The sequence below is a fragment of the Myotis lucifugus genome, unplaced genomic scaffold (assembly GCF_000147115.1).
Source record: "Myotis lucifugus unplaced genomic scaffold, Myoluc2.0 scaffold_27, whole genome shotgun sequence".
Classification (NCBI taxonomy): Eukaryota; Metazoa; Chordata; class Mammalia; order Chiroptera; family Vespertilionidae; genus Myotis; species Myotis lucifugus.
The window spans coordinates 1,214,184-1,241,774 of NW_005871075.1; the positions used below are offsets into that span (position 1 = coordinate 1,214,184).

At 40.1% G+C, this 27,591-nt stretch overlaps 1 protein-coding gene across 1 annotated transcript in view; it reads right to left on the bottom strand.

The window, feature by feature from the left end:
* The window catches only part of PKIA (cAMP-dependent protein kinase inhibitor alpha), a 74,986-nt gene that overhangs the window by 18,376 nt on the left and 29,019 nt on the right, over positions 1 to 27,591 (bottom strand). The window contains exon 2 of the mRNA XM_006086290.3: positions 9,129 to 9,254. The gene's annotated coding sequence lies outside the window, so the exon portion shown is untranslated. The remainder of the gene's footprint in view (positions 1 to 9,128; positions 9,255 to 27,591) is intronic.

The window sequence follows — 27,591 nt, forward strand, 5'->3', positions numbered from 1 at the left end:
GCTGGAAGCTGCCAGCCTGGCTTGTGACTGAGCAGAGCTCCCCCTGTGGGAGTGTACTGACCACCAGGGGGCAGCTCCTGCATTGAGTGTCTGCCCCCTGGTGATCAGTGTGTGTCATAGTGACCAGTCATTCCCAGTCGCTCTGCTGTTAGGGTCAATTTGCATATTACCCTTTTATTATATGCCTGGTGCATGGGTGGGGGCCGGCTGGTTTTCCCTGAAGGGTGTCCCGGATCAGGGTAGGGGTCCCGCTGGGGTGCCTTGCCACCCTGGGTGAGGGGCTGAGGGCCGTTTTCAGACTAGCCACAACCCCTTCAGGGTGGGGTCCCTGCTGGAGTACCTAGCCAGCCTGAGTGAGGGGCTGAGGGCCATTTTCAGGTTAGCCACACCCCCTTCAGGGAGAGGGGTCCTGCTGGGGTGCCTGGCCAGCCTGGGTGAGTGGCTAATGGCTGTTTGCAGGCTGGCCACAGCCCCTTCAGGGTGGGGGTCCCTGCTGGGGTGCCTGGCCAGCCTGGGTGAGTGGCTGATGGCTGTTTTCAGGTTGCCAAGCCCCCCAGCGGGGACCCTTACCCCATGAGGGTGTGGCCAGCCTGGGTGAGGGACTGATGGCTGTTTTCAGGCTGCCAAGCCCCCCAGCGGGGACCCTTACCCCATGAGGGTGTGGCTAGCCTGGGTGAGGGGCTGATGGCTGTTTGCAGGCTGGCCACAGCCCCCAGCCATCCAAGCTCCCAGTGGAGGCTGGCTGGAAGCAGGTATCTGGGATTTATTTATCTCTATAATTGAAACTTTGTTGCCCTTAGCAAAGGCCACAGCCGGCCAGGGCAGGCGGGAAGCTTGGCTTCCTCCATTGCCGGGGCAACCAAGCCTCCTGCTTGCTCCAGCTCCGTGGCTGCCGGCCGCCATCTTGGTTGGGTTAATTTGCATATAGTTGCTCTGATTGGCTGGTGGGTGTGGCTTTGGGTATAGTGAAGGTACAGTCAATTTGCATGTTTCTCTTTTATTAGATTAGATACTCCCAATGCGGTACTTTACATCCACACAATTATTCTGGAACAATCAACCTGTACTTCTCAATCCCTTCACCTTTTTCAGTTTTATTTATATTTCATTTTCCTACTCTTCACAGAACATCCTGCCTATTGACTTTATGGCAAGACTTGTCTTACATGAATTTCATCAATTCCCCTCTATTATCACATCAAAAGGTGTCTTTCTCTCTTCATTCAGGAATCCTTTTGCCCAACATCAACACTGCCTGGTGCTGATTCCATCTTCTCTTCCATTGCCGCTCTTCAAGTCTGTCTTGTGCTTTTGCAGTCTCATTTTCCCTACTTCCCCAATGCCTATAAAATTGCTTGCATTATCCTGTTGTAAAATAATTCCTTCTTTTAACTTGGTATGTGTGGCATGTTCTTTAATATAATCACCTGTTTATTTTCATTTACTGCCAGACTTACAGGAATAGAGGTGGATGCTGATTGTTCCTATTTCCTCTATATGATTTTACTTTTTTAAAATATTGATTTTTTACAGAGAGGAAGGGAGAGGGGTAGAGAGTTAGAAACATCCATGAGAGAGAAACATCAGATCAGCTGCCTCCTGCACACTCCCTACTGGGTATATGCCTGCAACCAAGGTATATGCCCTTGATCGGAATCAAACCTGGGACCCTTGAGTCTGCAGGCCAACACTCTATCCACTGAGCCAAACCGGTCAGGGCTATTTTACTTTTAATTCCTTTGCCATTTGACTTTCATAGCTATCAATTTACCATTGTTTTCTCAAAGAAAGACTATTACAGATTAATCACAAAATTCAATAGGTTTTTTATAATAATCATCTATAACAACTGTACACAGCAGTTCACATTGTTACTCCTCTCTTCTTTTTTTAATTTAAATTCTTTATTGTTGAAAATATTACATATGTCTCCTTTTTCCCCCATTGACCTCTCCCTGCCCACTCCCACCTCCCAGCACAGACCCTCACCCCCCTACTCTCTGTGTCCTTTTAAGTCCTTTTTTCTCCCTGGTCTGCCACAGATACTGTACTTTCAGTTCCCCCATATATTTCTCATATTTCTTCTTGCTCTTTCCTCCACTTACCTCTTAAAGAACCTTTATTCTCTTCTTTGTTCTTTAAGTTCTGTTTGGTAATTCTTTAGTGCCAGCTGTATGTATGTGACTATCAAATCTATAAATTTGTGGCCTGGTAGTTTGAGAGCTTTTACTGCCTAGTGGGTATTCCACCACTGATGTCCTTGAAAACTCACATTTAGTAAGTTCAAAATGGAACTTTTTGCTTTATCTTCACCTGCACCCTCAAAACTATTCATTCCCCTCATACTGAAGTGTATAGTAGCATTATTTTCTCAGGTGCCTAAGATAGATAAATTGGAATTGTCTTCAATTACTCCATCTCACTAATTCCTCACATCCAATCATTTCATAAAACTCATGTTTTAACTCTACCCATTCAATGTGACTTTAGTATTCTTCATTTCCATTCTTTTTCTGGTCATTACCTTTGTCATCTCTTCTTGACTATTGCAACTGTGGGCCAACTACTTACTTACCTAAACCTATTCTTCTCCAATTTACCCTAGTAATAATAATAATGTTTATTACGGTGTTTATTTAATTCACCACTATGCAATAATTATTTTCATGTTACTTTAATAGGGATGTATTATGTTTTCCTTGAGATCTGGCTCTTTGATTTTTGAATCCCCTACAATGCTTGGCACAGGATTTTGTATGTTGACGTTACATCTACAAAAATTATTTCATAGATCTGTTTTTAATTATCTTACTCAATATCCTTCTTGGTTAAGTACATTTGTCAAGGTTATGCCATTGTCAATAGTGAAAGTAAGCCAAGAAAGCAGGTTTCCTTACTTCTACTTAGTTCTTTTTCCTGTCTCATTAGACTTGTTGTTGTTAATCCTTGCCCAAGGATATTTTTTTTCATTGATTTTAGGGAGAGTAGGAGAGAGGGGGAAAGACAGAGAGAAACATCGATGTGAGAGAAACACATCGATTGGTTGCCTCTTGCACAAGCCCAGATCAGGGCCCAGGCCAGGGAAGAGCCTGCAACTAAGGTACTTGCCCTTGCCCAGATGAACCGGGACCCTTTGGTCTGCAGGCCAATGCTCTATCCACTGAGCCAAACCGGCTAGGGCTCGTAAGAGTTTTAATACAAGGAGATGAAGTGTAATCATTCCCACTAATACACATTTTCGTCTATATACTCTTAATTATAACAACGAATTTTAAAAGACAACAGCAATCAAAAGCACTCTAGAATTCCTAGTAATCTATCCTATTTTCACTTTATTGAGGGCTACCTCTTTTTAAGTTTTTTTTTTTTTTTTACAAAATATATATGACTAACGTAGCAAATTACTGCATGGAATGATTTGTTCTGTCCTTCTTTGTTAGGGCTTTTTACATCATTTATTTAATATTGCAAATAATTTATAAATCATTTATAAACCCTTTGTAGCATCCCTGCTGAGACAGTCAATTAGCTGTAGAAGCACCCAGGGTTGTCAAGTGACAAGTAATATTATTTGTACATTACAGATGAAGCAACTAAAGCAGAGAGGGGTTAATCAACTGGACTGTGTCTCACACAGTCAGTGGTGGTACTGATGTCAGACTGAGAACCTGGGGTTATTCACATCAAAATCACAGAAGCATGAAGAGCCTGCGGCTGGTGCTGTTCTTTGTTATATAACGCAGCACTTTCTACATCGCTGTCTTATATTCTCCTTTTCTGGTTCTGGAGGAGTCCAAGGAGGAAAGATACCGTTAAAATATATACCTTTTCACTAAACTAAGACTGTTTTTTTTCTACCTCAAATAAATATTTAGCTTTTAAAAGGATGTTTGAACAATGACACATTTCTTCTCAAAATAACTCATTATTAACATTTCCATCTTTAAAATTATAATGAAAAGTCACATTAGCTGAGTAGTATTTTTTTCTTCTATTCCAAGTTGTAACAATGACCACAAGAATCATGAAACGGTTTTTGTTTACTAGTGCATTATCCTATGCTAGTGACCCAGCGCACGAAATCACATAAGACCTGGGACCCCTCCCGCGTCGCGGGGCTGCCGAAGTCCCAGAGTCCCACCCTGCAGGGCCCGTGTGCTGCACAATGGCCCCGAGTCCCAGAGTCCCACCCTGCGGCCAGCGCCGCAGCACTCCCATGATGCACCTCCTAGTCAAGTCCCCACTGGTGCTCGCGGGGACACAGTGTCAACCCCTGCCTACCCGCGTGCACCTGCCGTGCACACAGCCTCCTGCTGATGGGTTGTTACAGTGTAAGGACATCATGACAACAGGCTTTTTATATATATAGATAATAAAAGGCTAAATCAACTGAATGGCAGAACGACAGGTCACTATGAGATGCACTGACCACCAGAGGGCAGATGCTCAACGCAGGAGCTGCCCCTGGTGGTCAGTGAACTCCCACAGGGGGAGCACCACTCAGCCAAAGCTGGGCTCACTGCTGGTGAGCGCAGAGGCGGTGGTATGGTGGCGGGAGCCTCTCCTGCCTCCATAGCAGTTCTATGGATGTCTGACTGCCAGCTTAGGTGGGGAGGAGGCCTAAGTCATCAGTCGGATGTGCCGTGAGGGCTCCAGGACTGTGAGAGGGTGCAGGCAAGGCTGAGGGATGTCCCCCCACCCCCAAGTGCAGGACTTTCGGTGCACCGGGCCTCTAGTCAATAATAATAACAAAAATACCACATATTTTCCAGATATAACACTAAGAAGTTTATGTGAGTTATATAAGTTCAGTATTGCAACAATTCTATCAAATAGGTACTCTCATTATCTCCATTTTAAAGATGAAATAACAAAGGTTTAGAAGCATTAAGTCTTGAAACCGAGAGCTGCTTTGACCACTTACTAAACCAGTTGCCATTTTCAATATTTGTTTTTACAGCATACTAAATTTTATTTTCTGTTTTTGAGATATTACTCTATAAGGTGATATGTTATTGACATCCCTACAAATTCTGCTTTTTTTAAAAAAATATATTTTATTGATTTTCCACAGAGAGGAAGGGAGAGAGATAGAGAGCTAGAAACATCGATGAGAGAGAAACATCGATCAGCTGCCTCCTGCACATCTCCCACTGGGGATGTGCCCGCAACCCAGGTACATGCCCTTGACTGGAATCGAACCTTTTTTTCAGTCCGCAGGCCGACGCTCTATCCACTGAGCCAAACCGGTTTTGGCCAAATTCTGCTTTTTAAAACCACCATCTGATACACATAATATTAATTGACACTACAGGCTCTTCCTTGATTTTTATACTTGTTCTATAAACACTTTACATTCCAACTCCTGGGTATCTGGTCTTCTTGTCCATGTGACGGCCCTTATCTCAGACACCTCACTGATAGGAAAAGCACACTTCCACGGACCTTGAGTTTGAGAGGGAGTTACAAAATTATTTAACACCAGAAAAAATAATTCTATAGTGTGAAAAACCTTCAAAACTGAGATAGAGAACTACTTAATTAATATTTCATCACTATATTAGTACATCTCATCAACTGCAGGGTCACTCAGCTCTCCTATAGTTAGTTATCTATAAATTATATTGAATCTTTAATTTGGGCACATTTTAATACATTTAATATGTTGTGTGTGGAGCTTCCAAAAGTGCCATCGCCTAGGACAGTGGTCAGCAAACCACGGCTCGCAAGCCACATGCGGCTCTTTGGCCCCTTGAGTGTGGCTCTTCCACAAAATACCACGTGCAGGCGCGCACGTACAATGCAAAGTTGACTTAAAACTTTAAGTAAAGTTTATTAAGTTAATTTTAGGGAACGTTGTGGAGTGAAAGAAGATGTAGTGTCAAGGATTGAGAAAGGTATGTTGAGATGGTTTGGACATATAGAGAGGATGAACGAAAGGAGATAGACGAAACAAGTATACAAGACGAGTGTGGATGGGAGAGTTGGAAGGGGTCGACCTCAGCGAACGTACCTCAATCAGATTGAGGACTTTTTTAGCAAAGGCCAGCTTAGGAGTACCCTAATTAAGTTAATAACAATGTACCTACCTATATAGTTTAAGTTTAAAAAATTTGGCTCTCAAAAGAAATTGCAATCATTGTACTGTTGATATTTGGCTCTGTTGACTAATGAGTTTGCCGACCACTGGCCTAGGATGAGGGACATTGAAAGGTGGCCTGCTCACAAGGAGTAGAAGTGGGTCAGTGGGAAGCTGTGGCCTGGAGAGTGACCGAACAATGTACACTGGTGAGAGCTATCTCCTATCGGAGAGCCGGGAATCCGTGGCTTACTGGATGGAGAGCAGGAAGGTAGGGGACCTACAATAAGGATCCTGGGATTGCTTCCAAGTTTCTGGCTTGGATGAATGAAGGATGGTACCCTTTGGGGAATGCCAGAGGAACAGTAACAGAGGCAAAAGTCGAAGAATGGCACTTTAACATATCCCAATGCCACATTTAAAGTAAAAATGGCCGTCTTTTCCTTCCTGAATGAGTAAAAATGCATTCATTAAGCACACACATTCCCACATATGCTAACATCTGCTCTTCTGCAATCAAGTATTTTCTGTGTAGTGTCTAACTAGCTATTCCAATTGCAATAGTGCTTAAACACTCCAATATGCCTCTTTGCAGCCAGAAAGAAAAACAGTTGCTATGACTATGTTTGAACGAATTTTAAATAATGTATAATCTTTGTCACTTTATCTGCTTTGCAATACTAGTTTCCTAAATAGTATTTAATGTCTCCCTTTACTAAAAATGTCATTGTTCAGTATTATCATTAACGGTTTTCATCCTTATTATATGTCTGAATGTTAGAATTATTATTAATCTCTTTATTAAAGTGATGATCTTCAGCACAAAGTTTAATAGCCTTCTTTGAAACTATCACTATATGTTATTTAAAGCATTGTCCATCCATTCACTTTAAATGGGGCTTTCTGACTTTGCAAGCTTTTGAAGTCAGTAGGATAGGCTCCAGAGAGAAAGGGAATGCTAGAGAACAGCAGTAGGAATTAAGCAAACCTGAGTAATTATTAATCTAGCCATTAAGAAATATATGCTAATATTTACCTAATACATAATATATAGTAATCTCATTTTAAAATGAGATAATGCACTGAACAAAGTATCTTAAAATATGAATTAAAAGATGTGGTAAAATCATTATATTAGTAAAATTTAAAAATTTTTGTAAAGTGAGGGATTAATAATAAGTACATTTTGATCCAGGAGACAGATTATCTGGAAACATTATGACATTTTTTACATTATAAAAATCACTTTACTATCAATATAGATTGTCTCTATTACCAACTCTATTATCAGTACTGGAAATTACCATTATGACTATATTTTATTATCAGAAACATTCAACAAACTAAGTACTGAATACTGGTTTTAACAAACAAAAAACAACTTATCTGATGAAGAATTACAATGGATTCAGAAATTAAATATCTCCAAGTGGAAACTTTTACTGACTGCAGGAAAAACTACTTGAGTATGAAGATTTTCTATTTTTCTAGTTTGTGCTCCAAATTTCAGGAAAAGGGGCTCTATACACATTGCAGGGAGTAAGGTAAATATTTAACACATAAGAACCCTTGAATTCATCTTTTCCAAGCGGACAGGTCATGTTCAGCCATCAACAGTAAAAGGTCATAAACTCAGGCAGAGACATTTCCAGAAGGAAAAAGCGTGCTTCTACATATTTTTAACAGAAACAGCATTTCAGAGTTAGTTACAAAAAGCGAATATTTAAACATTTAACTATGGCTAAAGTTTGCAAATAATGTTATCATCCTTCATAAAGAAGCATGAGGGATGAGGCATAGTGGGAATGTGGTGTTGTGGACAATGAAAATAAGCAGCTACTGCAATGTATTCTATGCCACGCTAAAGGGATTTAGAAGCCAGATTTGAGTGCCACCATTGTTACTTTCCATTCGATGTTTGCCATTCGATGCTGGGCAAAATATTGAACTTCCTTGAGTTTCAGTTTTCATGCCTCCAAAATGTGGATTCCCAGACTAAGGAAAATATTTCCAATCTTTTCAAGGTCTAAGAATCACTGGCCTGCGTGTTTTTATGCCCTTTATAAAAGCCAAGTTTTCACAGAAGACAGCATTTTTCTACAAGCCTTTAGAGAGAGAGGAAAAGCTATACATAGGAAGTCCATTCAGGTCCGGGGGTTCCCAAGTCTGACAGCTATTTATAGCCAGGGGTAGGTCCATCGGGCAGCACATTTGCTGTAACTAATAACTGCCCAGGTTTCTCGCAGTTAAAGGCAAGTTTTTCCTTTTTCTAAGTGCTGATTTAAGAAACTGTTGAAAACAATAATTATTTTAATTTACTTATTGTATTGCAAGGAACGTGATTTTAAAGGTCGCTCAATGAGCACTAACTAGGAGTCAGGAGCTAACACCTGAGGATATAATAATGAATGAGATGAATAGGCCCTGATTTTGATGTCACTAGAATCTTTCTTCTTGGGATATCTTCGTTATTCCCTTTATCTCAAATTGCTAATGAAGATAAAATTGTTGGTGTGGTTTTGACATACATAGGTACGTTAAAACAGACCTCCCCCTTCCCCAGTCCCCTTCTGCTCCCTCCCATGCTGAGAGTAAGACTAGATGTACCCCACACGAAACAATCCAGTTTCCTCACACCGTTAACTGGGCTGCTCCCCACTTAGGAGAGTTGAGGCCATCATGGCACTTAATTTTGATAAGCAGCTCGATCATGGAGATACTTATGAAAATGACTTGTCTCAGGAAAAAATACCAAAAGAGTTAATCTGTTCTCCACATACCTAAACTCTAGGGATTAAACCACAGGCACTGAGATCACTAAGTGTACTGGCAACAATGAGCTAAAAATGGAAAAAAAACATCATACTGTTATTGTAGCCCTTTTCCTCCAAGGTATTCTCTGGTAAACACCGCAACCTCCAAGGGACTTGCACACAGTTTCCTTGTAGGGCAGGTTACATACCCATCTTTTCCCAGGCAGTCACATCAGGCCCAGCCATCAGCACACTTTATTTAAGGTGGTTGAAGGTGTGATATGAAGTGTTCCTACCTGAATGGAAACCTTCTTGTCCTTAATTCATTGGCTACGCTGGATTTTTTTTCTTGGATCAGACCTGCAGTCTTCTACCAGAAATCGCTCCTTTGGGAAACCAGGCCTTCCCAGAAATTCAGGAAACTGAAATGGAGATAGCAGGAGAAAGGGAAGTTAATTATACATATAGATCTCAATTTTTAAAGTTTTAAGTTAATGTTCAAGCACACATCTTCTAAATAGCTTACTAATAACTTAAGGGCAATTCACGGTTTATAAGTCTGAATACTCACAAAGTGAACACATGACCAGAGTCCAGGGGGCATTGGGATCTTTCAGCCAAGCAGACTTCCCAGGTATCCTTTGTTCATTAAGCACAAAGCCAGGACAAAAAGGCAAGTTTTCCAAGTCTTTTTTTTATTATTTACTTCCTTTCTCTAGTTTTCACCTAGATTTTTCAGGAAATTATTAATTTGACTAAACTTAATTATTCATAAAAATAAACAAGGCGAACTTGCAAAGAATATTTCACGGAGATCTTTAATGAACAATATCCATCGCATACATGCACTGTGAACTTGTCTGTTCAAGGGCTGTCACACACAAAAGTGTGCGTGTGCATGTGTGTGCGTGTGCACAGGAGCGCCTGTGGGTCTCTTTTTGTGATGGTGTGGCAGAGAGAGAATAAATCTGTTGACTGCCAATCAGTGATTTAGAAAGCCAGATATTAAGGTAAAGGAAAAGGCTACAACAGGTGAAGCAATAAAGTCCTATGGTTGTGCTTCCAAAGTAATAATCACAGTTTTCTGAGCAACTAAGGGAGCAAGCAGTCTCCTCAAATTATAGTCACACCTGTTCCAGACCATCTGCCCATAAATTCCACACCATCATTCACGGAAAACAAGTGGCTGTGTCTCTTCTTCCCTTTACCCATTGGCCAGTCTCAAATACATTGTTTTTCTCTCCAAGGTTATGCTCTTTCCTACCCATTTAGACACATTAGGATCTAGGAGAGACATATCCGTGCTCTGTCTTGGTGCTTGTCCCAGTGATGACCCTGAAAGGAGGACTGGACTGGTAGGGGCCATAAATTGTTTGGGATTATGTGCCTGCATTTCTTGCTGAATATGTAACTGTTCTTTACCTTCATTGATATTGATGTTGGGGGGAAAACTCAATAACTCTGAAAGGATTTGTAACTTCAATTCAAAAAGCAATCATTCCTGGTACCACCTTTTTGGAAGAACCCACTGAATAAATCAGAGCAAATCGTCTTTAGATGCTGAATTTCCTTTCAGTGATTACTCCCTTATAGGACTAATGTGTACTACGGGCACGATTCCACTTCCGAGGGAGGAGATGATCATAAACATTGATTGTTGGCAATGTCTGAAGTACAAGGAAATACTAATGCAAGATGCCAAGACAACTTTAGTTAATGCTTTTATGTTATCAAAGTGATGTATTGTTATTTCGGCCTATAAAGGCATCACTTTGACACATTTCCTACCCACCTTTTTCCAAAACCTCACAATTAAATAATACCATCATTTCATTATGTTCATCAATTTAAATTGGAGTTTGTTGACACTTGTGATTGCCAATGATACTGGATGCACTTCTACAAATCCCTCCCATGGCAAAATCTGATCTTCCCAGGGGAAACCTGACACAGCAGGGCCTGACAGCCATTACGAGAGACAGCTGTGTAGCCAGATTACCACACCTTTCACTTCGAGGCATGACAGAAAGCTGAACAGGCCATGCTCTCCCTGTCTCTGCTGTTCAGAAGTCACTCATTACTTTTCATCAGCCAACTCAGAAATGTTCCATAGATTTAGACTACATAGTATTATTATTTAATGTCTGTAATACGGCTCTAATCCTACCTTATTTTTTATTGGTGCCAAACAAGGAAGTCATCAGGGGATGTTTGTGCTTAACTCTTAAAAAATAATTAAAATAAGTTATTCAACACGTTTTCCTTTGTGTTTTTATAAACAGAGCAGTTCTTCCTAGGCTGACTCTGGGCACACACAGTTGGCTTTTTTTGTGGTTTTTTTTGGATTCTTTACTCATCTGTTCCACCAACTCCTGTTTGTTCTACCTTCTCAAAAAGTAGCATTAAATCATTCATCCATGCACTTATTTATTCATTGTTTATTAAATGATTCTTTATTGAGAAACTACATAAGGCAAAGGGAAAAGGCAGAAAACTAATCAGGGTTGCCTCAGAAGTCATGAACTCAATTAAAATCTTTCCGATAACAGGTGTTACTCAATTTATTGGAAATTGCATTTCATGATGGAGACTCACCAATTCAGGGAAAACCAAGGCCTACATCATAATAAACTAATAAAAATACTAGCCATATATTGAGTGTCTGCTTTATACCTGACTCTTTAAAAAAGTCTCTAAAATCATTAGTAATGCTTTGAGGATTGTCTGACGTCATTGGAATCTCCCCTTTGCAGATGAAAATAAGAAGGCTGAGTTATTACATGACTTGCCTAAAGTGAAATGGCCCAGAAATGGCAGCACCAGAATCAGCACGTGGGACTTCATAATACCAGACTCTGTGCTCTTAATACAGTGTGTGTGTGTGTGTGTGTGTGTGTGTGTGTGTGAGAGAGAGAGAGAGAGAGAGAGAGTATTAGTTTGATAGAGAACTTCTGAGAAATCCCATCGACCAATAACTTAGGAGCTCCAAACTACGCAAATAACTGTTAACCACATGGCTGAACGAAAGATCTCTCACTTCGGAACTGAGAAAGCAAAAGGCTTCCAGAAGTTGAATCCAAATTTTACTTTTACATAAGATATTTATTAGAGAAGACCAAAGATGAACTCAATAACGGCAGTGCTCTGAAGAGACAGGAAGCATTCATACCAGCACGGTTCATGCTGCGGGTAACAGGGGACATAGAAATTGGCAGTGCACCTGCAGATTCATTTGTTCTCATTTCTGTGAAGGGAACATTAAATCAATAAACATGAGAAAAGTGGAAGAGAATGGCTAGCAATTTGGGTAGTTTGCTTAATCTCTATACTAAGAAAGATTAAGAAACAGAAAAAAATCTTTAAATGATATTTTTAAAGCACTTACAAATGCATATGGTCTCTTTATACCAAATAACTTGGAAGTATTAACTGTCAGATCTTCTAATCTTCTTGATGATGGAATCGTTGACTTTATTTGAAAGTATGAAGTATAACAATGTAATAATAACAAAGTCTTAAGAAAAGGGTTAGAAAAGAACTCCTTCACTAATCCTCTTAAAAATAAAATTATAAAATGAAATACTGTATGTTAAAGAGTATTTTGAAACAAATAAAAAATTCCCATTACTGTTACAGAGCTTTTAAATTTTTATTTTGGTTTAATTTTAATAAATATTCACATGTTTGCATAGTTGTCAAAAGGTAAACAGTATTTTAAAATCAGCTTTCTTCATTCTTCATTAAGAATAATTCCATTTTGCTGTAAAGTCTTGTAATTATAATAGGATAATGAGTTTTCTAGGATTGTTGTATTGTTGACTATTAAAGGTGGTTCCAATTTTTTGTTATTAGAATTGACATGCCAATGAACACCTTTATTTATATAACAATTTTATAAATAAAAATTATTTATTGGAGTAAGTTTCTAGAGTTAGAGTTAATGTGTAATAACCTATGACACTTTTATCTTGCTGGAGATTTCCAAATTACTTTTAAAAAGATCAAACCAAATTATATTGCAAAAAATTTTGCCAACATAAAATATATATAATTGTTTATTTTGCTAAGTTAAACTGAAACCTCATGTTCTATTTCTTTGAATTTTTATAACTATTGAAGTTGAACTGCACACATATTATATGTATAGTAGTAATTGTATTTTTTCTCGTTCATCATCTATCACTCTTTTCTGCTTTTTTGTAACTTATATCCAGATAGCTGGAGAAAAATCATGAGTCAGGGCAAATTGAAATTCTAATAAATTAATAATTACCAACTTCAAATGAGTTTTCTAGGCTGGAAATATTGTTCTGACTTACCAGTAAGTTCCTTCTAATTCTCCTTAATGACTATTTTTTTAAAAGCCTTCCCCACTCTCCTCAAATTTCCCTCTACCCTCTCTACTTCCCTTGCTCTCAGCTGATGAGTTGCCTCATATCTTATTAAGAATATAGAAGCCAGTAAATAGACCACTGTCCGGTTCATTAATTCATTAGCATTCACACTAATCTTTGTATTCCCTTTTATTGTAAGAGTTCAAGTTAAAAGGCCATTTGCACTACATATGGTAGGTATTCCATTTTCTCTCATCTCCTCAAGTCAGTGGTTCTCAACCTTCTGGCCCTTTAAATACAGTTCCTCATGTTGTGACCCAACCATAAAATTATTTTTGTTGCTACTTCATAACTGTAATGTTGCTACTGTTATAAATCGTAATGTAAATATCTGATATGCAGGATGGTCTTAGGCGACCCCTGTGAAAGGGTCCTTCGACCGCCAAAGGGGTCGCGACCCACAGGTTGAGAACCGCTGGCTCAAGTACTTCACAGCACTGCATTTTCTACAACCCATCTATTCCATGTGAATTATTCCCCTCAAAATTAAAACTTATTCTAGACTAGTAACTCCTATTTTAAAAGTATACATATAACATGAAACTCTCCCTTGATTCCTGCCTATCCTCTCTACCCACTTCATGACTGAGCTTTTCAAAATCCTCTTCATCCATCCTTTCCATTTCAAGTCCCATTCACTGTAAGCTGCTCCCATTGGGCATCTTTCACCTCAACTCCTTTCCCACTGCCCTGAACTATTCCTGGTGAAGGTCGCCAGCAATCTCCTTATCAGCAAAGACTATCAATAGTTTTTGTCTCCATATTTCTAGGCCCTTTCCTTCTTTAAAAAAGCAAACAAAAAAACTATTTGATTTTATGCTTCTATGCTGCTACAGTCTCATAATCTTCTACCAGAATCTATTTAACTGGCTCCCCTTCTTTATTCTGATTTCTAAATATTCTATTAGTTTCATTTATCATCGGTGGTGTATGCAACTACATGAAGGATTAGTCTCAAATTTTTGGTCTCATAATAGCAATGTTAGTCGCAGCAGTCAGTACCTCTGTGAGGCTTACCGTGTGCCAGACACTATTATAGGACACTGTTTTACATATATGAGTTCATGCTCCTCATAAATCTGTGAGATAAGCCTTATTATTATTCCCATAGTGCGAGAGAGGAAACTGAGGCACTGAGAGGTTAGGTACCATTTCCCCAAAGTCACATGATCAGTCATTTGTGATGCCCCTAGCTGAGTTAATGCTGGAACTTTAGAGTAGGCAAGTTAAATAATGTCTTACCAATTGGCCTTAAGTGAGCAACATTTAATTAACACCTTGTAAAGTAGCAGGAAGCAATGGAACATTCTGTATTGACTGGGAACAAGTAAGTCAAGCATCAATGACTAGGTATAATTGATTCTGATTGAATGAAATTTCTTATTACTCTGTCCTTTTGAAAGAGAAATAGTCTTGCTTTAGTGTTTTACATTTTTTCCCTCATTCACATATTTACTCGTTTATTCCATACACATTTCCTGAGCACCTTCTATTACCTGTCTCTGTTGAAAGTCTTGGAACAAGAAAACACAAAGTCCTTATTCTTAGGCAAATACCCCAGAGAAGTGGGGAGATGAGTAAACATGGAAACAGATTTCACAGAGTGACTGAAATGCAACTGGATAATGGGGGAGAGAGGCACCAAGGAGGCAGGTCTCTGTGGTCAGGATAGTAGTGATGGCATTTTAACCGAGACCTTACTGATCAGAGGGAAATTGGATGAGGTAGAAGAATCAGCAAATGCAAAGCTGTGAGACAACAACAATCCAAGCCTGTTGCATTTGAAGGCTGGAGAAAGGCTCATGTACCCAGAACCAGATGAAGGTCGGGGAAAGACATAGGAAGTGGCCAGTGAGCTTGGTGCCTGTAAGCCTTGTTAGGTGGTGTGTTTGTTGAGTATCTTCATGCTAGATTGACTGCCTTTAAAGGTTAGAAGCAGGCCAAGGATATGATCTGATTTTTAAAGATTATCTTGACTGTCAAATCTTCCATAAAAACAAAATAGCTGTGTCTCTATGAAGTGTGGATAATAAATTTTAAGAAGCCCAGCAAGCTCTTAAATAATTGGTTCACTAATTATCATCATTAGTCTCAACTAGACTGAATTAATATATGCTTGGTGACCCTGAGGTCCTGGGGCATATTAGATTAGGGAAACCCAACTATTTTCAAATTATTGCTTTGAAAATTTCTCAAACCTGTTGAGGTTCAGGAATATTATTTTATTCCTGGGGGCTAAACGAAAGGGTTCCAGTAAGAAGAGGATTTGATAGGTGGGTTCTTCTCTCTAGTCTCCCTTTCTGTGGGAGAAGTAATGGGTGACACATTGCTTAAATTTCAGAACTAGTTCAATCCTGTAAGTATTTGCTACAAAACTGTTAAGAACTGAGCTGAAACTGGGAATGCACAGTGAATAATTAATACTGAGCAGCTATCTATAATAAAAGCCGTAATATGCTTATTAGACCAGACAGTCGAATGATCTTCCAGACGACCTTCCAGACACAACTGGGGCTGTGAGGCCCGAGCCCCTTGCACAAATTTCGTGCATCGGGCCTCTAGTTACTAATAAGAGACAAGCACTATTACATTATTTACACACTAACCCATTTATTATTCCATTTTCCAGATGAGAAATCTGATGCTTTTAACAGGCTCAGGTGATTTCTCCAAGGTTGCACAGCTAGTCAGGGGTGTAGACAGTATTTGGACTCGGGAGAGCTGGTATCAGTGCCAACTCTCTTAAACACCATGCTCCACTCTCTGCCAGGACCCCCCGGTGAAGTTCAAGTGTGGAGATATAGATATGTAAAGCTGACCCTGAGACTGTCTGGCACCAACGATCTGCTTGAGAAGGCCTGAGTGTATGTAAGATGCACCTGGGGTAGAGAAGACTGTGAGTGAGGTCACAAAACATGCTGTCTGTAACCAAGGGGCAGCAGGAGTGAGGAGGAACTAGCCTAGGGTAGGGGGGAGGCTGTCAGCATGATGGGGAGAGCCAAGAGCGATGTATCTCTATTTCTTCATAATTATTAAGTAACGTCTACTCCACAATATCCAAAAGAAGTCGTGGTGTAATGGACAGTCTGTGGACACATCTTAGCTTGAACCATGGCAGATGTCAAAGAGGACAACAGTGGCATCCAAGCATTCCATTTTTCTTTAGACTTAAAGCTAAGCAGCTTTATGAGCTGTATAATTTAGGGAAGTCTTCAGAGAACATATTGAAAGCACACTATTTCAGAGGAAAGCAGTTTCACAAAGATCTACCAGCAGAAGCTAGTCCAATCACAGCAATCGGTTAGTGAGATTTGCACTGAAATAGCATCACTCATGCTGTGTGTGTTTTTAAAGCATTCTTCTAGATCTAGAAGAAGGCTCGTAGAGTCCATCAATTCGCAAAGCGATGAAGACCGCACTGATGTGGCATAAAGAACTTTGCTGTAGAATTGGATCCATTTAGGTTTTGCTACTTACCCTCTTTCTGCGCATGTTTCCTATCTGCAAACAGGGATAACACTATTACAGAGGATGTGGTTAAACTGAATGACACATGTAAGCGCTATAGCCTTCCAGACCGTAAGAACACGCCCAGTAAATGTCAAGTGATCTGCAAATACTCTGCTTCCTTGAAGTGGGTGAAACCTGTTCTCACGTCCTTCTCGCTATTTCTCAGCCAATGGTCTAAACATCAAGGCAATATTTAGTTAAAAAGTATTCTTGTCCTTTCACTGTCCACTTGTATTTGCAACATATTCTCCTTGATGAACCAGGTGTCAAGATTATATTTGTCACTTAAGCCATTACTGTTCATATGTTTAAGATAGTTCAATGTGAGCCCTGGCCGGTGTGGCTCAGGTGGTTGGTCATTGTCCTGTGCACTGAGAGGTTGCTGGTTTGATTTGTAGTCAGGGCACATGCCCAGTTGTAGGCTCGATCTCCAGTAGGGAGTATGCAGGGGCAGCCGATCGATGGTTCTCTTCTCTCGTTGATGTTTCTCTCTCCCTCTCCCTTCTTTCCTCTCCCTCAAATCAATAAAAACATATTTTTAAAAAGGATATTTCCATGTGAGGTCAATCGTTACACACAGGGACAGCTCTGCTGGCTCTGTGAGGTTTCAATGAGATATAAAATACATGCTAATCAGAATTAACTTTCAAATAAGAGGGCAGCAACGGCTTAAGATGTTGATAGGAACACCTTTCCTTTTTGTACAAATGTTATTTTACTTTGCTTGGGGGGGGGACTCTAGGGGAAGGTAAGTGTGTTTTCTTTAATTAATAATGCATATTTCCAAATACCCTCTTCTGAAAGTGCCAAAGGGAAGCACTGCTTGAAACCCTGGCAGACAATGAAGTATAACCTATAGTTGAAGAGCCTCAGATACCATCTGACAAGAACATTGTGAAGATTGAGTAAGAGCACAGATTAAACTCTCTTGGCACCAATAGCCAAGTACCCCATCTTTCCCCTTTCATTTCTCTTTTCCCTTTTTCTTCCCACATTTCCTTCCCTGCCCCGAGTTCTCATTGTTTCATGTCCCACAATGCAGAAGTCACTGAAATGCTACCACTCAGTCTCATATAACTTCTCAAAATACACAGAGAAGCCTAAGAAATTATTGAGGTAAACAGTGCATTATTAGTTCATTCCAATAACCTGGTTTGTCCAGAAATGTAACTGTTTACTCTTCTTTACTGCTAGCTGCTTGTCACCCATGGGCCCACACTGGGTGTGTATCAAACATATTAAATCCTGGAAAATTATCTCTGGTGCTCATCTGGATTTTATTTATATACTACAGCCGTCCTAAAACTATATGATTATTATTTCTAGCCCTCTTCTGTTTTAACACCCTCAAAACCTCTAATTAATTGCCATTGCATTCATTCTTCTTTGCTTCCTCTCTGATCGTAACAAGTATCATCTGACTCCTAAGTTAAGGAAATGGGCTTTCTGAGTATGAGGAAGGTCCAGGTAGGGGGGGGGGGGGGGGAATAGGATGCATACAGTAAGACAGAGGTAGTGGAAACTTTACCAGTAATAAAACGAGTGACATTTGAGTTCATTAGTTAGTAGTCAGGAAAACTTTGTCATGTGTTGCCATTAATTGGCCAACTAGAGTAATTAGGCTCACACACCATAAAAAAGCAAAGGGTAGAAAATCTATTGTTCCTATAAGCTTCTTATGCTTGTCATCAGAGCAATTTGCTCCTAGTTTATGCAACAATAACAATTTTAGTGGTAGAGTTTAAATATCACCAGTGTAAGTTATGTGAGCCTACTATACTTTCTTCACAAATTTAGTATTACAGCTATATAAGTTCCACGGGAAAAATATGAATTAGATGAAGGCAAATTTATGCAAAGTACAATACGGTTTTAAGCTCTGGAAAATTAAAAGAGCTTGCTCACTATGTCTTGGCACCCCCTCTGTGTGTTCAGTCGGCTTTCCTTATGAAGGGCTACTGTGCAATAGAGAAAGCCTCTCTATCAGTGTCAGAATCGTCAGGCAAAGCAAGAAGCTCACGTGCTTAGAATTAGTGCTTTTTCTTCCCTTCTTAGCAAAGAACAGAACATCTGATAAGAACAATAAAATCCAACTTTTGTTTTTTTAAAGGAAATAGTAAATTAGCCCAGCCAGTATGGCTCAATGGTTGAGTTCCAAACTATGGACCAGGAGGTCACAGTTGGATTCCTGGTCAGGGCACATGCCTGGGCTCAATCCCCAGTGGGGGTTGTGCAGGAGGCAGCTGATCAGTGATTCTCTCTCATCATTGATGTTTCTATTTCTCTCTCCCTCTCCCTTCCTCTCTGAAATCAATTTTAAAAAATGTTTTTTAAATAGTAAATTAAAGGTTGTAGGTTCAAATCCTGGTCAGAGCGTGTGCTTAGGTTGCAAGTTCGATCCCTGGTCTGATCATGATAGATGTTTTCTCTCTCACACTGAAGTTTTTCTCTCCCTTCCTCTCTCTCTCTGTAAAATCAGTAAACATATCCTCGGGTGTGGACAAAAAAATAGTAACTAAAGGAATGTTAGAAAATTAATTGTTTACTAACTGTGGATAATGGTCAATAACTACTAAATACTGGCCCATGTAAACGAAACAGAGTTTCTAATGTGAAACGCATTCATGCTCAGGAATCGTTTCAAAGCAAATTTTTAGATACTTGAATAACTTTAAGGAGTAGCAATATCAGTTTGTTTTAGTTTACGTAACTGCTAAATATAAAATAATACAATTCAGACTTTTTTACTTTCTCATATTAACTTTGCATATGAGACCAAGAAAATAGTGCTTTCTGTCATATTTTAGCTTTTGCTCTACGACTACTGTCCAAATCCTTGACAGCCAGTATTTCCTGTTTGTGTCTCTTTGGAACAAATCCCTTGCCTATCATGCCACACAAAGAATCAACAGCCATAGGAGGCTTTTCAAGGAAGTCGTTGCTATTAATTCATCCCTCAAATGTGACCCAATTTAGCAATGAAATGATGTTGAAGTTCATAGTTTCTTCTTAGTGCATTAATAACTTGGGTGGGTTTGTCTTTTTTGAGATGACAGCCTGGCATCTACACAAACACACGAACACACGCGTTCTCTTGACATCCACTTTGCATCTGCAGCGCCCACTGAAGTTCCCTGCCACTCGCTAACACCAACACCACCGGCTGCTTTATCCAACTCCTTTTCCCTGTTAGCTGGTTTGGGTTCAGGAAACAGGAAGCAACTTTCGTGTCCTCTTTAGTAAACCTACATCCAATTGATGAACTAAGAAGGAAGGATTTTTATTTCTGCTTCCTGGAATCTTGAGCCATTCATACAATTGCTTCTCTCCAACTCTATGGCTCGCAGGACTAGTTGTATGGGTGGAGATGCAGAACAGTTCTGATGTCTAAAGATGTCTCCCCATCCTACTCACTGATGCTTGACAGCCAACGCTAATCCCTTTATCTCTGAACCTCATCCCACTGAAATCCAAATACCATCACACTTTAAGATCTTAGTCATTTTTCCTCAGCCTGAATGATCCAAAAGCAAGTGCTGATGATGTGTAGGAAGGAAGAGAACTGGGGCCTAAGCTTTCTGCAGAGGGCAGTAGGCCACACAGAGGACAGAGGGATAACTAGACTCACGGGGAAAAGAAGCTCAGAAAGTGGAGCTCGATGAAGCAGGCAAACAGCACCGTTTTGCCCAAGGTCTATTTCAATTAGTTAGAAAGGAAAGGTCTGAGGATGCCTGCTATCCTTGTATAAAAGTTTGCCTGAGAAGCGTAACATGAATGCCCTGTGCCTCCTGCGTATTACAGAATGTGTAATAGGATTCGAGGGGAAGGCCCACACAGATTCCCACGTGGCCTCAGCTGTGCACCATTTTAAAGCCTGCCCACTTTGAGCTTCAGTGTAGAAATCTGGTTCATCTGATTTTAAACTTCTTGTTTCCCAAATCTGAAGCAATCTTTATTTTAAAGCTGGCTCTTTGAAAAGACCACACAAAGGCTGTAAAATTGCACGGCCAGTGTTGCTCAATGGTTGAGCATGGACCCATGAACCAGGAGGACATGGTTCAATTCCCAGTCAGGGCACATGCCCCAGTAGGGGGCGTGCAGGAGGCAGCCCATCAATGATTCTCTCTCATCATTGATGTTCCTCTCTCTCTCCTTCTCCTTTCCTCTCTTTGAAATCAATAAAACCATATTTTCAAAAAAAGACTGTAAAATTATTCACTGCAAAGAACCTAACACTTACTACTGTAATATATTATGTGCAATTTATTGACTGTTTCTCATAAGTATTTATGTATTCCATAATCTAAAATTTATATATGGTTTTGGTGTCAACTATACAATCCTCTTTTACAAATTCAGTGAAATTCTTTGCTACAAAAATATGTTTCTGCCTTAAGTCATTGTTTCCATATTGGTGGCATCCACATTCCCCAACAGGTTAATTTTCACTCTGGGGAACTTCCAGTAAGCTACTTCCTTAAACCCTGGATAAAATACACAATCTGCAGAGAATTCTCCACTTCTATTCATAATTTTAAAATGTTTGACTAAAAGTGCAAAGTCTCCGTCAGTGATTTCTGTGGCTCGCTCTCTTCCTAAAACAACTTCCTTCTGTCAATATTACGCTTCTGGATTTAAATACCTGTGATTCTCCTCCAATGTGTTTTCTGGTAAAGAATTCTTCCATTAGCATTCTTAGTAGGAGAAGTGGTATTTCTGTGGGAAGAGGAGCGTTTTCCCTGCTACTTAGCTGCCAGTACTTGAGTATACATCCTCGGATGCATAATCAAAACCCTGGCCTGATATCAATAGTGGGATTAAAGCCCACTTTTCACTTCACTGCGATGAAAATATTTACATCACTTTCTCCTGGTTTTAGAGATGGCATATACTAGTAGAACCCAGTGCAAATGAGCCCACAATTCTGCCTCTGACTCATGATCTTAGACTCCTTGCTTCCGCCTCTTTGTAAATGCACCCTCGCCAGTTACTGGCGCCAGGTTTGTTTACTGCCGCTAGTTCCCAACAACTCAATATTACGAAGCATGAAGTTATTCCTTTGCTATGTCTATAAGCTGTTTCTCTCCCCTCCCCTCAACCCACTCAGGTTCTGCACCTATTTAATTAATATCTGTAACTAGCCCATTGGGTTTGTTTTGTCGGTGGACTGGCTGTTGCCCAAGATTTTGTTGTTGATCTTGTGTGTTTGAGGATGACCTTTTGGTGATGTTATAAAACTTCTCAAGAAAGGGAAAACAGATGTGCTCACACAACCCTCTTCGAAGGGCTGTACAGACAAGCCAGCTGTTTTAAAACAGAACGGCTTGACATAAAGCACATTACATCTGCACCTGCCTGTTCCCCGCTTCCAGAACTAACCATCAGCTCTGCAGCACATCAAAGAAAATCAAAAAGAAGCCAGGAAATACAATTTTTCTGCTGGATACTTGAGCAGTATTAGTATACAGACCTGCTACTTCTAATATTCACCTAAAGATAGTGGCCAAGTAACCAACTCAATAAAACAACCAACTCTTCTGTGTGGAAAAAAAGAATGATGCCAGTGAGAGTGCTGACATGGACATGGAGTATCAGGCCTGGGAAGGAAGTTGGAGTCTCCATTTAAAAGGAGGAATACACTGTCTACAATGGGTATTGACCTGTTAAGCCAGAAACAGGACTAGGACCAGAGCAGGGGCTGCCTGCCTCCCATCCAGTTCCTGAGCTTAGTCTTTGACTTTGTTGAGTTTTTACGTATTACACCAAGAAACCACATGGACTGGAATTGTTTCCATTGTCACTAATAGAAGCAAGCCAGTGCTCTTACAGGTATTGTAGTGTAAAATCAGCCCATTTAATCAAACTCACCAAAAATCAGTTAATCTAGTATTCCCAAAGACACAGGGCTTTGAAGGCTTTTTTAAAAAAAAACAAAAAACAACAAAAAAAAACACTGGAAATAGCAATTAGATAGATAATGCATATATATTTCAAATTCAAAAGATAAGAATACAGTTTTTAAGTTTTGAGTTTTTATTTCCCAATTATATATGATGACATCAAAGTAGAACATTTGTAGTTAATCAGATATCCTATATAATAAAGAGGTAATATGCAAATTAACCCTCACACCCTCACAAAATGGCTGTCTACAACCGGGCCGGCAGGGGGGTTAGTGAGGGATGACCAAATGACTGAACAGCAGGCTGTGTGGGGCGACCAGGCCAGCAAATGGGCCATGAGGGGCAACCAGGCTGGGGGGGGCAGCAGTTGGGGGCAACCAGAACATAAGGGGGGGGGCAGTTGGGGGCAACCAGGCCAGCAAAAGGGGGCAGTTAGGAGCGACCAGGAAGGCAGGCAGGTGAGTGATTAGGAGCCAGCAGTCCAGGATTGTGAGAGAAATGTCCAAGGGGTCCTGGATTGGAGAGGGTACAGGTGAGTGATTAGGACCCAGCAGTCCAGGATTGTGAGAGAAATGTCCAAGGGGTCCTGGATTGGAGAGGGTACAGGCTGGGCTGAGGGGCCCCCCCCCCCCCCCCGCATGAATTTCATACACTGGGCCTCTAGTATTTGTAACATTTACTTATTTTTGTAAGTATCTTCCTATATATGTCTCTAGAGTTTTAAAGATAATAAATGGGCATAGAACTATTATGAATTTCCAAGCCAACCCTGATAAATACTCCTCTTTAAGTGCCCTAAATTATGTAAAAACTAAAAGTCCCATTGTTCTATCTATTCTATGGAAAGTGGTTCAGGTTTAGCCATGAAGTAAGGGTCCACCCTTCTCAGACACTATTCTTAGTGAAAAACTCATTTTCCCAGGATGTGTTGTCTTGTCACAAAGATTTATCTCAAAGAATTGGCTTTTTTAAGGTTTTGATTACTTTCCACCATTGTTCCCATGCATGTTTGTGTTGAGGGTGCCAGATTCCGTTGCCAAGCAACCCTGTAGTCTCCATGGGGCATGATGATGAACTAATAATTATTGTAAATATGCCTGTTTGTATGTGGTTCCTTTAAGAATATTCTTGTGCTTTTGTCTAAGAGGCTTTTGTGTAAGAGGCTGTGTGAGCGGGTTCTCCCTTTCAATTCACAGTTCTCTAGGATGTAAGTGGTAGAATGGGTTTTCCAGGAGAGCTGGAGGAATGCCAACAGTGCCCTGGGAAGCACAGGCCTCACTTCCTCCCAGTAGGTGTTTTGTTCTGGAAAAGGGTAAAGTCAATCAGATGACAAATCAAAGAATTCACCAAAGGATTTCATAGGAATGTAAGGAACAAAAATACTCCTTTAGTTGGCTAGATTCAATTTTATTTCTTCTCACCACAAATTCTTAAGAAAAATTGTCATCCTGTTATTTTGAAAAAGAAGTTTCATATAAGCCTAATAGGGGTATTTGAATTTTATCAGGCTTTCAGATAAACTAAATTGTTCTTTCAATTCTTCCCACCCTGCTTGCTCTTGTCCCAGACATGCCTCTCCCATTCAGAAATATCCTCCTCCTTTAAACAGTTTCTTTAACCAGAAGGGCTGGCACCAGGGACTTAAGGGGATTACCAGCACATCTCCAGCATTCCCAAACTGTATCTGAAAAAAACAAAAAGATTGATCTTTGAAGCAATCCTTTTCAATGATACAGTGATACTGGGATCAAACATACAATGATAATTCATTACAAGAATCACAGAGAATGTTCTAAGTTCTGGAAAAGAGCCCTACTAATGTCACTCAGAGTCCATCTGATGCACAGCTGACGGTGCCGGCAAGAGACAGAGTCTTTGTGGTGATACCACAGTCAAAAGTTTTGGAAGGTACCCCAAAACATCACCTGCCTGCTTATAACATCCTTGTTTCTAGCATTGTATCGAGTTATATATCTTTCGAGAATGATCTCTTCTTAGGGGTATCATCTAATATGCAAAGTTAATATTTTTCCCTTTCTCTAAAACTATTACAATTTAAGTTTAAGGCAGCCCATTTAATGGCTTCATAACTTGTGACCAGAAAGGTGAGGGCTAAACCTTGGCTCGCAGTTTATAACTATACGGCCACTGTAGGGGTCAGCTTCCTTACTTATAAAGTGTGGTTTGCCATGCTTCCCTCCCAGATAAAGGATTAAATCTCGCATGTTAACATGGTATCTACCGTTCAGCATACATTAAATGTGATCCCCTTCCCTATCTTCACTGGTGCATGCCACTTCTCATGTTCTAGGATTTACTAGAAAAGTGAGTACTTTCTAGGAATACCTGGCCTCAGATCAATTCCGTTGCAACCTTCATTTTACCAAACTAAAGGCTTGAAATTCTTTTGTGATTCCCACATTCTTATTTCCCATGTCAGCTACCCATCTCTGAGTTTTTAGAATTCAGTTGACCTTAGCCGACATTGATTGAGGTACTATGAGGGGAGGGGCATTGCAGTAGGTGCTGAGGTTAAAATGTAAGCAGGATGGCTGTCCTTGTGAAGCTTGTAGACTAGTGTCCAAAAATTGCAATTTGACCTAATAAGTTCTGTGATATTGGCAAGCCTGGGCCACCCTGAGGACACATAAGTGAAATATCTAAATCAGATTCAGGAGGAGGGGAGATTCAGGGGCTTCCTGTTCTCCTGGGCAAGCAGATCGGCACCTGTGTTCCAGGGCTGGGTTGACCAAGATGGCCTTAAACTTCATTCTCCCTGCCAATAAGCCCTGGAACTCCCCTCACTTACAGCATTTACTTTAGAAACCTTGCAGTTGTAAATTCTTTCTCTGCCCCTTTGACATGTCAATCCTCTTCCAGCCTTTAGCCAGTAAGGGATGTCTTTCTAAGAGCCTGGGAGCCATCTTTTTGAAATGCAATCATCAGGGAAGATAGAACTCCCATTCTCTGTGGGAAGGTAAGAGCCCAACTTCAATAAGTGCCAGTAATTATCAAACTCAGATGGCAGCATCACACTGACCAATCCCCACTCCAAGACTATTTCACTAGCTCACCCCAGGGCTGAAATACTCCTCCAGCTTTTGTTTCAGCAGAATTGAGTCCAGTCTCTCTCCCCTCTTGCAATCGTCTTAAATAAACCTTCCCTGGCCTGCTTAATTCTCCTCTTGAACAGGATGCACCCAGGTTTCCTACAAGGGGGAAACTGACTTTTGCCCAGTATTGCTGCCTAGCACTTGGCCAACCTTTGGCATTGCTGGTTAAAATAGGCCCATCATGTCAATGTCTAGAGGGAAATGTTTTCAATGACTCTGAACTCCTTCACCAGCAATAAATGAAACCTCAGACTTCATTCAGTATCTTGTAATTGTAACTAGAATTATTCTTTCAAAAATATTTCTTTACACTTACACACTCAATGTGCCTTTCCCTCAAAGAGACTGTGAGTAGGCTAAAGTAGTCACTCTTCCTGGTAAGTGCAGGCTCTTAATTTTTTTTTTTTTGGCATTTCAATGATGTCAAGGGTTCAGAATCCTGAACAAACTAGGGAGCTGCTCCTCATATTCACCATCTTTAAGTTATTCAACCAGAACTCTCCCCGCTGTGCTCCCCATGAAGTTCCGTACAGGATGAGCTCAGGCCTCCTGGGTGGTAACAATTAAGAGAAGATTTTGCCTAATTGATGGTTTTAGCCAAAATTGAATTCTAAAAATGGATGGAAATTTCTAAAACATTATAATAAATTATAAATTATCTTCAAGAAAGGCCCAACCGGCCCTACCTGGTGTGGCTCCGTGGATAGAGCATCAGCCTGCAAACTCAAGGGTCCGGTTTCCATTCCGGCCAAGGGCACATGCCTGGGGGTGTGGGCTCAATCCCCAGTATGGGGACACGCAGGAGGCAGCCAATCAATGATTCTCTCTCATCATTGATGTTTTCTATCTCTCTCCTTCTTCCTTCCTCTCTGAAATCAAGAAAAATATTTTCTAAAGCCCTAAAGGTAACATTTAGTTTTTTAAAAAAATTATCTTTAAGAAAGATGGCATAATAAAACTTTCTAAAGATTGCTGTAGGAATTAAGCTTACATTCAAATTTAATTCTAAGGTAAATAAAAATATTTATTTCATTTTGATACCTTTTTTCATTATAAAATTTATAAACCATAATTTTTATTCTAACATGCACATCTGCGGTACCAGCTTTTTCCCATTCCAAAAAAAGTTTTAATAACATAAGGACATATCGTACAACATATGGCACCTTATTTTAAAGAAATATGGGAGAGTGATTTTAATTACCTCCTCATGCAACATGAAAATTCATTACTTTAAACTTTCTTGGACAGTTTTTTAAAAGGTGCCAGTCATCTAACTCACACAAACAGCCATATACATGCATCTTTCTTTCTGGAGAACAGATTTATATTGATGAAAATAAGTGGTAATCAAGGTTAGTGTGTTAATTTTATGTAATTGTAATTTAAGATATAGTAGAAATGTGGTTTTAATATAAAATATGTACTTTTTTCAAACAGGACACTCAGACAACCATCTCACAGTGCCTACATTTGTCCATTATATGAGGCTTAGAATATACTTTACTACTTCAATGAGTTGAATATGATATTTTATAATTACACCTTTGCTTTTATCATATGTTGTGGATGCAGAGTCTTTGATCAGAAACATACCCCCTGCATTATAATAGTATCATTATTGGAAAATGCAGCCTGGCCAGTGTAGCTCAGTGGTTGAGCATCAACCCATGAATCAAGAGGTCACCAATTTGATTCCCGGTCAGGGCGCATGCCAGGGTTGTGAGCTTGACCCCAGTAGGGGCATGCAGAAGGCAGCCAATCGATGTTTCTATCTCTCTCTCCCTCTCCCTTCCTCTATCTGATATCAATAAAAACATTTTTTAAAAGAAGAAGATG